Source organism: Cupressus sempervirens, chromosome 8 (assembly GCF_028749045.1).
Source record: "Cupressus sempervirens isolate cs-2001-9-10 chromosome 8, ASM2874904v1, whole genome shotgun sequence".
Classification (NCBI taxonomy): Eukaryota; Viridiplantae; Streptophyta; class Pinopsida; order Cupressales; family Cupressaceae; genus Cupressus; species Cupressus sempervirens.
Window position 1 is genome coordinate 248,466,312 of NC_143125.1, and position 10,494 is coordinate 248,476,805.

Below are 10,494 nucleotides of genomic sequence, written 5' to 3' on the forward strand. Positions count from 1 at the left end.
CTATGCATTAAATAAATTTAACACATTAGAAGGGATGCATTTACATTAAATTTAAATACATTAGGGAAGTGAACATATTTAATTAAATAAATTTAACTAAATAGGTAGAAGAATATGACAAATATAATTAATTAATAAATAATCAATTATATTGTCAAGGGAAATATTAAATAAATTAATATAGTGTTTGGGATGATTTTAAGTTTATACAAGTCCATTCTCTATTAGTATAAATATTAAAGTTATATATTCACAAAAAAAGGACTGGGGGATACAAGATCACCCTACGAGACTTTACATGATCCAATGTTGGAAAGCTTAACAACTATTCATCAAAAAGACATATGAATTGCCCTCAGATGGCTAAAGTAGTACCAATCGAGGGAGGAGTATCATGGTGATCATTAGAACCCCATACATCAATGGGGTTAGTGGATGGCTAAAGAGGAGTCCATCTGTCATCAACAGTAGTTGATTTATCTTTTTCTTCTCCCTCTATCCTAGGAGGAAAAATTATCAAGTTCAGGCAAGGGAATGACCACTCTAGGTCTCTATGAAGGAGGTCCAACTACAATAAGCAGGAGCAATAGGAGGAGCAACCTAGCTAGCTAGTACCCCACCATGGAGAAATAGAGTCACAGTGTCGATCGACAAACCCACCACTAGGTGAATAATAAGGAGCCTATGAGCGGAGTGTCTATGAGCAGTGAGTGGAAGAGTTAAGACCCTATGAGTTGCCACTATCATAGCTAGCCCTCTACTTGGCTTCACTTATATGGATGCTGGTACCAGACCATGCTGAGCATGTATTTCCAATTGGATGGGTGTGAGTGCTTTACACTCTACTATAGGATGATGACATGACTTTTTGTTAGGGCCACACCATCTTAGCTCAACTATATTATGATTTACACATGTGCCTACAAGACATAGAGAACCATAGATCTAGGATTGACTTTATTGATGGTATGATCATGGGGGCATATAGGCATTACATGAACTATTACTCAATGAGAGACACAAAAACTCAAGGAGTTGTACACATGTCATTACAAACCACCTATCTAGTACATATCTACTGAGTCAATAGGATTCTTCTGACAGTGTCTAGATGAGATTGTCATGTTCAGTTGGATGTCATATGTAGACTATGAGCATTGGGGAACCATACTACTTATAGGTGGAGAGTATGATGCCAAATATTAATGTTACTTGTACTATGCTCAATCAAAGTATTGGTTGATCAACTAAACAATGCATATCATTATGCCTTATATGCCCTCTAGGGTGCAGAGATAGTTCAGATTGGTGCATGATGTTGTACTAGACAATTTCCTATATCGAGTGGTGACTCAAGAGTATGGAAGACTATGGGGATTTGGGACCGCTCTTAGATTGGGGAGGGCCTCATGATGTGGCATGTAGCTAGTGCCATGGGTGCATAGGTAGGACCAGGGATATGTTGGGATGACACCAACATACACATGATGGTGGGTGGCCCATCAACCACTAAGGTTGACAATACTAGGGGTGACTCCACCAATAGAACAGGCATGCGGCTGAGGGGGAGATGGGGTATAAGCACTAGTAGAGCTGCTACCAGTGTAGGGACCACAATAGGGTCCATAGGGATGACATGTTTAGGAGAGGAGAGAGTGGGCACCAATAGGTCCACTACTAGCATAGGGTCTTAGTTGATACCACAGGTACCACAGGGGCCACCTCCATCACAAGAAGGGGATGCATATATGCTCAAGGCTAAGTGGGATAGCCTTTAAATAGAGTTTGCTTGACTATAGGGAGAGGTAGTGGCTGAGAGTGCTAGGGCTGCAAGTGCATAGGAAAAAATTGCTAGACTATAGGTAGAGGTATAGGCAAAGCATGCCAGGGTAGAAAATGCATAGGAGGCCTTATAAGCACTTCAGGTGAGGATAGATTCTTGCAAGTTCAACGATCTTACCATGCAAGCCAAGATAGATGAGCTTGCAAATATATACACTCTATGATAGGATATGGGCCTCCCTTTGAGTAGATAGATAAACCTTGTAGTACCAGGTGGATGAGTATCACAAGTAGCAAGACATCACTAGGTAGATGGTTTAGGATTTGGGTATCATCATTGTTATTTAGGAGGCCCTGACCACATGTTGGCATGAGGCATAGACCATGTGACAGTCAACCTACTATAGGATATTGTATCTTGAGGTTGTGCCAGCAAAGCAATGATAGCTAGATTTCTAGGAGGCATTCAACCCATGGGTCATAGGTAGCCGATAGAGATCAGAGTTTTTAGTTAGACAAGGAAGGCCTCCACGAGGAGAGTAAAAAGGGGGTAGGGCCCTCATAGCTAGGCACATGATCCCTAGAGTGACTAGTTTTGACATAGTGATGGAGATGCTATGCATTTTTGATGATGTATTGTGCATGATGTACTACATGATTCTTTTTGTATATGGACTATACATGGACACTTATTTTATATATATATATATATATATATATATATATGATGATGACTAATGTGTGGATAATGCAGGTCCTATGTGATGGTGATGTATGAGATGTATGCATTGTGATGTTTTATATGTATGGATTCACTATATGATTTATGTTAATGCAAGAGATGTATCATAATGTGTATCTAACTAAATGCAATGATTGTAATGATGATACCTAATGGATTAATGTAATGAACAAATAATGTAACCTAATGAATTGTAATAAATGAGATGCATAATTGAGACATAATGAATGTAATAGATGAAAAATGAATGTATCCTAAATGAAAATTTCAGTAACATACTAATCATGAATGAGCTAAAAATGCAAAATGAAATGATGTAAACAAAAGGTGTAAATGTGGAACATGAAGATGTAATATGAATGAGACCTAATGGATGAACTTGTGTCAAAATGTAGTTCGTAGAAATCAAGTAGCCTAGCATAGGATGAGGTGGGTAAATAAAACCCTTGTCTCAAGTAGATTACAATGAAATCCTATACTACATACATACAAAGTACATGATACCAAGGGATTTAGTTATATTTATATGGGAGAGCATAACCTAAAGGAGTTAAGCACCAAATGCTATAGTAGCATAGATGGCAAGATTAATTTTGTGTGGATTAGAATCTCAACAAAATAGAGAATTTAGGACATAGATGTAGTTTTCATAGTCACGATGGATCAAATGACATGTACACATTGGAGAGATCTAGGCACACCCAAAGTCTTTTCATGGATCTTGGTGGAAAGTGTGCTAACCCATTTCCTCTAGTGAGAAATGCATAACCATAACTCAAAATTGACATAGATGTACTAAAGCATAAAAAATAGATCAAACTACCAAACAACATGTGTAGTCAGTTGGAACCATTTAGGTGATACCGAAATATGGAAAATTGAGGCAAGTTAGATAGGATTTCTACATGAAATGGGGGAAATGAGGTAAAATGAGATGAGCCTCATAGATAATGGACCAAAAAACTTTTTTCAGGAACATTTTTCCCTTTTTAGTCTTTTCGTCAGGAACATTTTACAAATGTTTTTGGAGTTTTTGATTTTTATTTTTGTGGAACTTTAACAACACTGTATAGGAACTAAAAAACTCAAGTATAGAGCTACTTGAGATGCTAGATATTTATAGGCTCAGGGAGTAGATCTCCCTCTGAAGTGGCAATCTAATATGCCCCAGAACCATATTTGGCTATAATGATAAATACACCAAGCCAATTAGCTTCAAATTCTCCTTTGTTTTAACAGTTTTGGAGGTTCCTCATGTTATGTTGCAAAACTAGGTCACCCACCTCAAATTCCTAAGGTATGACCTTTTTGTGATACTAGAGTTGAAGGCAATTTTGATACATGTAAAGGTGGTTTAGGGTATTGAGGCATCTCTCATCAAGGAGTTGTAGCTCTTGCAAGTGAGCAACTCGGTATTCTTCTTTGAACATTAGATTCTTGAGAGACATTCTAAGGGAAGGGGGCTCAATTTTAATGGGTAAAACAACCTCAAAATTATAAACAAGATAAAATGGAGTGTCTCCTATGGGGGTACAAATGGAGGTTTTTTAGGCCCAATGGGGTAGGAGAAAATTGGAAGTGCCAATCATGGCCAACAACATAAATGGTTTTCTTTAAGATTTTCAAAATGGTTTTATCAGTGGCTTCAACTTGGCCATTGACTTGGGGGAAGTATTTGGTGGAGAAATATTGGCTGATTCTGAATTTCCTACATAATGTGGCAACTTAATTTTTGAAAGAGGTCCCATTATCAGTTATTATGTCTTGGGGGACACTAAAACCACAGGTGATGTAGTTCAAGATGAACTTCAAAAATTTTTTTTCTAATAGTGTAGGTTAAAGGGATAGCATCAACCCACTTTTCAAAGTACTCAGTGGCAAAAATAACATACTTGTGGCCATTTGCAAAATTTGGATATATTTGACCAACAAGGTCAAAACCCCAGTAGGAAAAGGGCCATGGTGTAATGGTGGTTTGAAGGTCTTGGGTGGGAGCGTGTATCAAATCTCCATGTTGTTGACAAGGGACACATCATTTCAAAAAATGATAGGCATCAACTTCCATAGTAGGCCAATAATAACCTATTCCAAGGAGGTTTTTTTCCTTATGTAAAGCCACTAGAATGGGCACCAAAAATTCCTTGGTGAACCTCTTCTAATGTTGTTCTAGCTTCATTTGAACTGAGACATTGGAGGAGGGTTCCATTGAAGTGTTTTTGGAAAAGTGTATTATCTAGGATAGTAAATCAAGCAGTGTGTTGGATGAAGGATTCACTTTGGTTTGTGGAAAGGGCTATGGGGATTGTTTTATGAAAAAGGTAGGCAAAAGTGTCAGAGTACCATGGAGACTCAGGACCAACAATCTCACACACTAGCTTGGATTTAGGTTGCTCATAAGCAAGAAGAAAAATATTCTCAACAAGAAACTCACACTTAGGACTATATTCAAGCATGGAAATCATGGAGGCTATGGTGGCCATAGAATCTTCTCCTTTATTATCAGTCCTTGGTATTTTTTGAAAGACTATCTCATTGAATTATTGTTTAAGATCTTTTACTATTTGGAAATATGGCAACAAATTTTCATCCTTTGTTTGATATTCATCTGTAACTTATCTAATGACCACTTGGGAGTCTCCAAAGACAAGCACACTCTTAATATTCAATTGGATAGCTTGACATAGCCATGTTACCAATCCTTCATATTCAACTATGTTGTTTATGCAAGAGAATGCAATTTTATAAGACTTAGGGATAAGGTCTCCTTTTGGTGTAACAGACAAAATTCCTGCCCCTGATCCTTTTTGTGTGAAAGAACCATCAAAATAAATCTTCCATTGTGTACTAGGGGTAATAGTCATAATCACGTCATTTGGAAAATATTCTATGATAGGATGGTCTCCTTGAAGAGGAGCTTTTGTAAGTTGGTCGAAAATGACTTGTCACTTTATGGTCTTGTGGTCTTTATAGACAATGTTAAATTCACTTAAAATGAAGACCCATTTTGTAGCCTAACTAGTAAGGGAAACTTTTGATAGAAAATACTTGAAGGGATCTATCTTAGAAATGAGGTGTGTAGTATGATTAAGCATGTAATGGTGTAGTTCATGCATGCAAAAGACTATCACTAGACAAGCTCACTCAATAGAAGTGTAATTCAACTCATAGTTAACTAATGTTTGACTTAGAAGTAGATAGCTTTCTCATTTCTATTGTCATATAGTTATGTTAAAAGAGAACCTAGTGCAACTATAGTAGTAGAAATATAGAGAATTTATGGTCACCCTAGGATTGGAGGAACTAGCATTGGTGGATTAGCTAAGTATACCTTGACTTGTTCAAATACATTTTGACATAGGAAATCCCATTGAAACTTGATGCCTTTTTGAAGCAAATGTTGGAGTGGATGAACTTTATCTACTATTTGGGACACAAATCATCTAATGGATTGTAACCAACCTTGAAAGGTATGAAGTTGTTACAATGTAGTAGGTGGAGGCATTTCCATGATGACTTTTACTTTAGCAGGATCTACCTCAATGCCTCTTCTTGACACTATGTATCCTAATAAATTTCCAAATTGGACCCCAAAAATACACTTCTTAGGATTAAGGAAAACTTTATATTTCTCCAACCTTTCAAATATGGTGCTAAGAACAACAATGTGGGAATCACATGTCTTAGATTTTCCTAGGATGTCATCAACATAGTCCTCCATTTCACATGTAGAAGATCATGGAAAATTGTGGTTATTATGCATTGATAGGTGGTGCCAACATTTATTTAAGCCAAAAGGCATGACTTGATAACAAAAAGTTACCCATGGGGTAGTAAATTTCATTTTATGTTAATCTTCTTCTACAATTTTGATCTGATTGTAATTGGAGAAACAATCCATTAAAGATAAAATTTTATGTTTGGCAATCAAATCTACAATAATATCTATGTTGGGCAGTGGAAAATTATCCTTAGGACATGCAAGATTTAGATCTCAAAAAATATGGACATATGTAGATATCTCCAGAGGCTTTACCTATAAGAAAAATCTTGGAAACCCACTCAAGATAATCAATATCCTAGATGAATTTTGCCTCTTGCATTTACTAAAATTTTTCTTTGACCAAAAGTGCTACCTTATGATGCATCTTGTGTAGCTTTTTCTTAATAGGTTTAATCTTTGGATCCACCACTAGATGATGCACAACTAAGTCTATGTTTAAACTAGGCATGTCTTTATATGTCCATGCAAAATTAATTTTTCCTTTTTGTAGGAATTTAGTCATCACTTTTTGTTCTTTTGGACACAGGGTAGCAATAATGTAGGTGATTTGTGGATTATCTACCATACCCAAGTTAATTGGAATTGTATCTTCATTCAATATAGATTACGTTTCTAGTAGTAGAGATTTGAGTGGCAAGTCAATCTCTCCCTCTTTTGGTGTTTTTAGGAGGTTTTCACCAAAAGGTACATCCTTTATTTTGTCTTTTTCTTCATCCAAGAGTGCTCTAAAAGTGTTTTCAATAGATGAAGTTTCTTCTATTTTTTTAATTTTTGTTTTATTTTTCACTTTTGTGACTAAGAGAGTTGAATTGGCTACCAAAGTAGGCTTCCTCATTGCATTGGATCTCATGCTCATAATCTTGGAGATTCTTAATGATGAAAAGTTTCATCACTACTTCCTCAGAGTTATAGATTTTGAGAGCTAGTGGTGTGTCTTGAAGGTCCCAATATATCATGTTAGGGTTAGTGAAGAGTAAGTCAATGGATGAAAGGTCAACTATGGTGATGACAAAAATATAGTTATCTAGGTCATCCTTAATGTATTGGAAGGGTACTTCGAAGAACTCCTCCTCTTTAGTCTTAGAATCAGGTTCAACTATACAATATTTGTCAGCAAAGGACACCTTGGGTTTAATGGAGCAAAAACCATGTCCTTTAGGATAGCTATTAGCCTCCAGGGATTTTTTGATTCCAACTTCTTTAGGTCCAAGGCTAGTACCTTATTATCCCATGTTCTCAATGATGGGAGGAGCATTAACATACTTATCTTTAGTGAGTTCTCTCAGATCATCTTTTCCATCATAATATAGCCAATCTAAGATATTAGATTCCATGTGTTTATAAAAAGTGAACCCCAATGTTCAAAGGTTATTTTATTAACATGCATGGCATCCTTGTTTGGAGTAGGAGGTATTTGTGAAGGCTTAAAAAAGAATTGGGGGGAGAGTGTTAGTTGTCCAATGCACAAGGTATTCTCAAAATTATACTCTCCCATTCCTTGATTAGAAAAAGTAACCTTCATTACTGCAATAGTGACCTTGATATCTTTCACATTCTCTTTTCCTTTATAGGAAATAAAATCAATATTGGATAACTCTAGAGTTGTTGTGCAAGGTGTTTTCATTATGGTGAGAGATCTAGGTTAATCTTAGCAAGCTCACTGACTAGAAAAAAATTCATTGGGGCACCTTCCAATCTCTTAAAAAAAGAAAAAGGCAAAGGATCTTCTAAAATTGTGACCTCTCTTCCCTAGTGGAGAAATTTCAAGAACTAATGATAAGTAGATGGGACCTTTTTTAGTGTATGTATCCAGGGTCGACTGAGCAAGATGTTATATGGTAAGTCCAAATCTAGGACATGGCATTTATTATTGATTACAACTGACCCAACCATTAGTGGTAGCATGATAAAACCTTTTAATTCTCTTTCATTTTCATAATTCCCTTCAATGGTTATCCTTTTAGTGATGTTTAGGAGGTCCTCTAGAATACCCAAGAAGTGGATCATCTTCAATGTACAAAGGTTCAAACTAGATCCATTATCTATAATGATTCATTTTATTTTGTGTCACTGTATAAGGACTTCAATATGGAGTGACAAATTGTGGTGGTGATCACGACCTTGGAAATATTTTTTTGTGAAGACAAGGTGTTGTTGGATGACAAGATTTCTAATCATGGTAGTAAATTGGGATGCATTGATGTTTTTAGGAACATGAGACTCTAAAAGAGCAGTCTCAAGGATTTCCTTGTGGATAGGTGAGGTGGTGAGAAGCTCTAGAATGGATATTTGTATAGGAGTCTTCCCTAACTAAGATAGGACATCATAGAGAGAAGCAGGTCTCTGCAAAGTGGATGGTGGAGTAGGTGCATGTGGAACTAATGGATTAGTAGAATTGGAAGTGGTAGCTTACAAAGTAATTCTTCCTCACTAAGTGGTTGTACCACAATTCACTGCAAGGGTATTCACATGTGTGTCTACCTTCTCAATGAGGCCACACATGGAATAAAAGCCACATATATCATTTGTTTCTATTTTACCACATAAGGAGTCAAAACCCAAAATGAGGTTAGTAGAATAGTCATAATCAAATGCATTAGATGTGGAAGCTTAGTTTACATTATTTGTGTTGTTGTTTCCATTGTTGTGGTTAGGGAATGATTTTTGAAAGATCTTTAATTTAACATTTTTAGAAGGTGGTCCTCCTTCAACCTCAATTTCCCCATCATCAACAAGGTTTTGGATGAAGATTTTGAGCTTGATACACTTCTTAGTGTCATGTCCTTTGATGCAATGATAATTGAAATACTCATTTTCCCTATACAACTTCAATTTGGGTTGATTTTTGTCAAAAGGCTATGTATTGGGAAAAACCATCAAATTGTGATCCACTAGTTTCTTAAATATGGAATCTAAGGGTTCATGAAAGCCAGTGAAGTTTCTATTTTAGTTATAGTTACAATTGTAGTTATTGTTGGTATCGTTGTTTTTGCAAGGAAAGAATTGTGTTTGATTATGAGATTGTTGATTTTTCTAATTTTTATTTTGATTCTAATTCTAATTGTCATGGTTTGAATTGTTTTTTTTTTTAGTTGTGGTAGTTTTTGTTGTTTTTATTGTTTCTACCCTGAAGGTTTTGTACACTTTTGACATCGATGACACCATAATGGGTAACTCCTTTATTTTTGGACTAGAATTTCAATTTTCCAGTGTTTTTCATTTTATTGGTTGAGAATGATGAGTTATAATGTTTAATGGAACCATTGTGTAAGAGTCCATTTTCAACGTTTTTGCCTTTCTTGACTAATGTGGCAAAGTCTTCAGGACTAGCCATCTTCTTTTGGAAAGACATCCCCAAAATCAAATTCTTAATAAATATGTCTACAAGGTGCGAATCTTCAATTTTGTAGGGCATGTGATTAGCAAGGGTCCACCACTATTGTAGGAAATTAGCAAATGTTTCACCAATTTGTTGTTTCGCATTGCACAATCACTCAATGAGGCATGATGTTCAATGTTGTATGAATATTGTGCTACAAATTTCCCTGTCAAGTAATTGAAGGAGGCGATGAAGCCTTTGGGTAAGTTCATTAGCCATTCAAATATAGGGCCTCCAAGGCTTCTTATGAAGAGCCTCTTAAGGTAATCCTCACTATAGGAAAATTTTTGACATAAGACATAAAACTCTTTGAGATGTGTGATGGGACATGTTTCTCCCTTATATTTGTCAAATTTAGGAATCTCAAAGTTTTGTGAGAATGGTATCATCTTTATAGATTTTTCAAATGGAAATGGACATATTTCCTCAAAAGAGAAATCTTTCACCCCTTTGTTGCTCATATTGTGGAGCAAACTTCAGAGTTCATGTAATTGTTGGGCTAGGTCTTCGTTTGGGTGCATCTCTGATTGTTGGGAATTAATGTTGAATCCACCTCTAAAGTTGCATGAATTCCCAAATGGATTATAGTGTGGTGGAGGATTATGAGGTGGTGAAGATGGCGATGTGCCACTTTGGCCAATGTATTGATATGTAGTCGTTTGGATTGGCAAAGATGTTTTCATCATTCTTGTTTGCATTTGTAAATAGGAGGAATACATTGGTTGTGTCAAGATTGTCATTTTTTGTATAGGTACTTGCCCAATTTTTCAGCATCTTATAGCTAGACCTGTCAAAGTTGACTAGAAAATA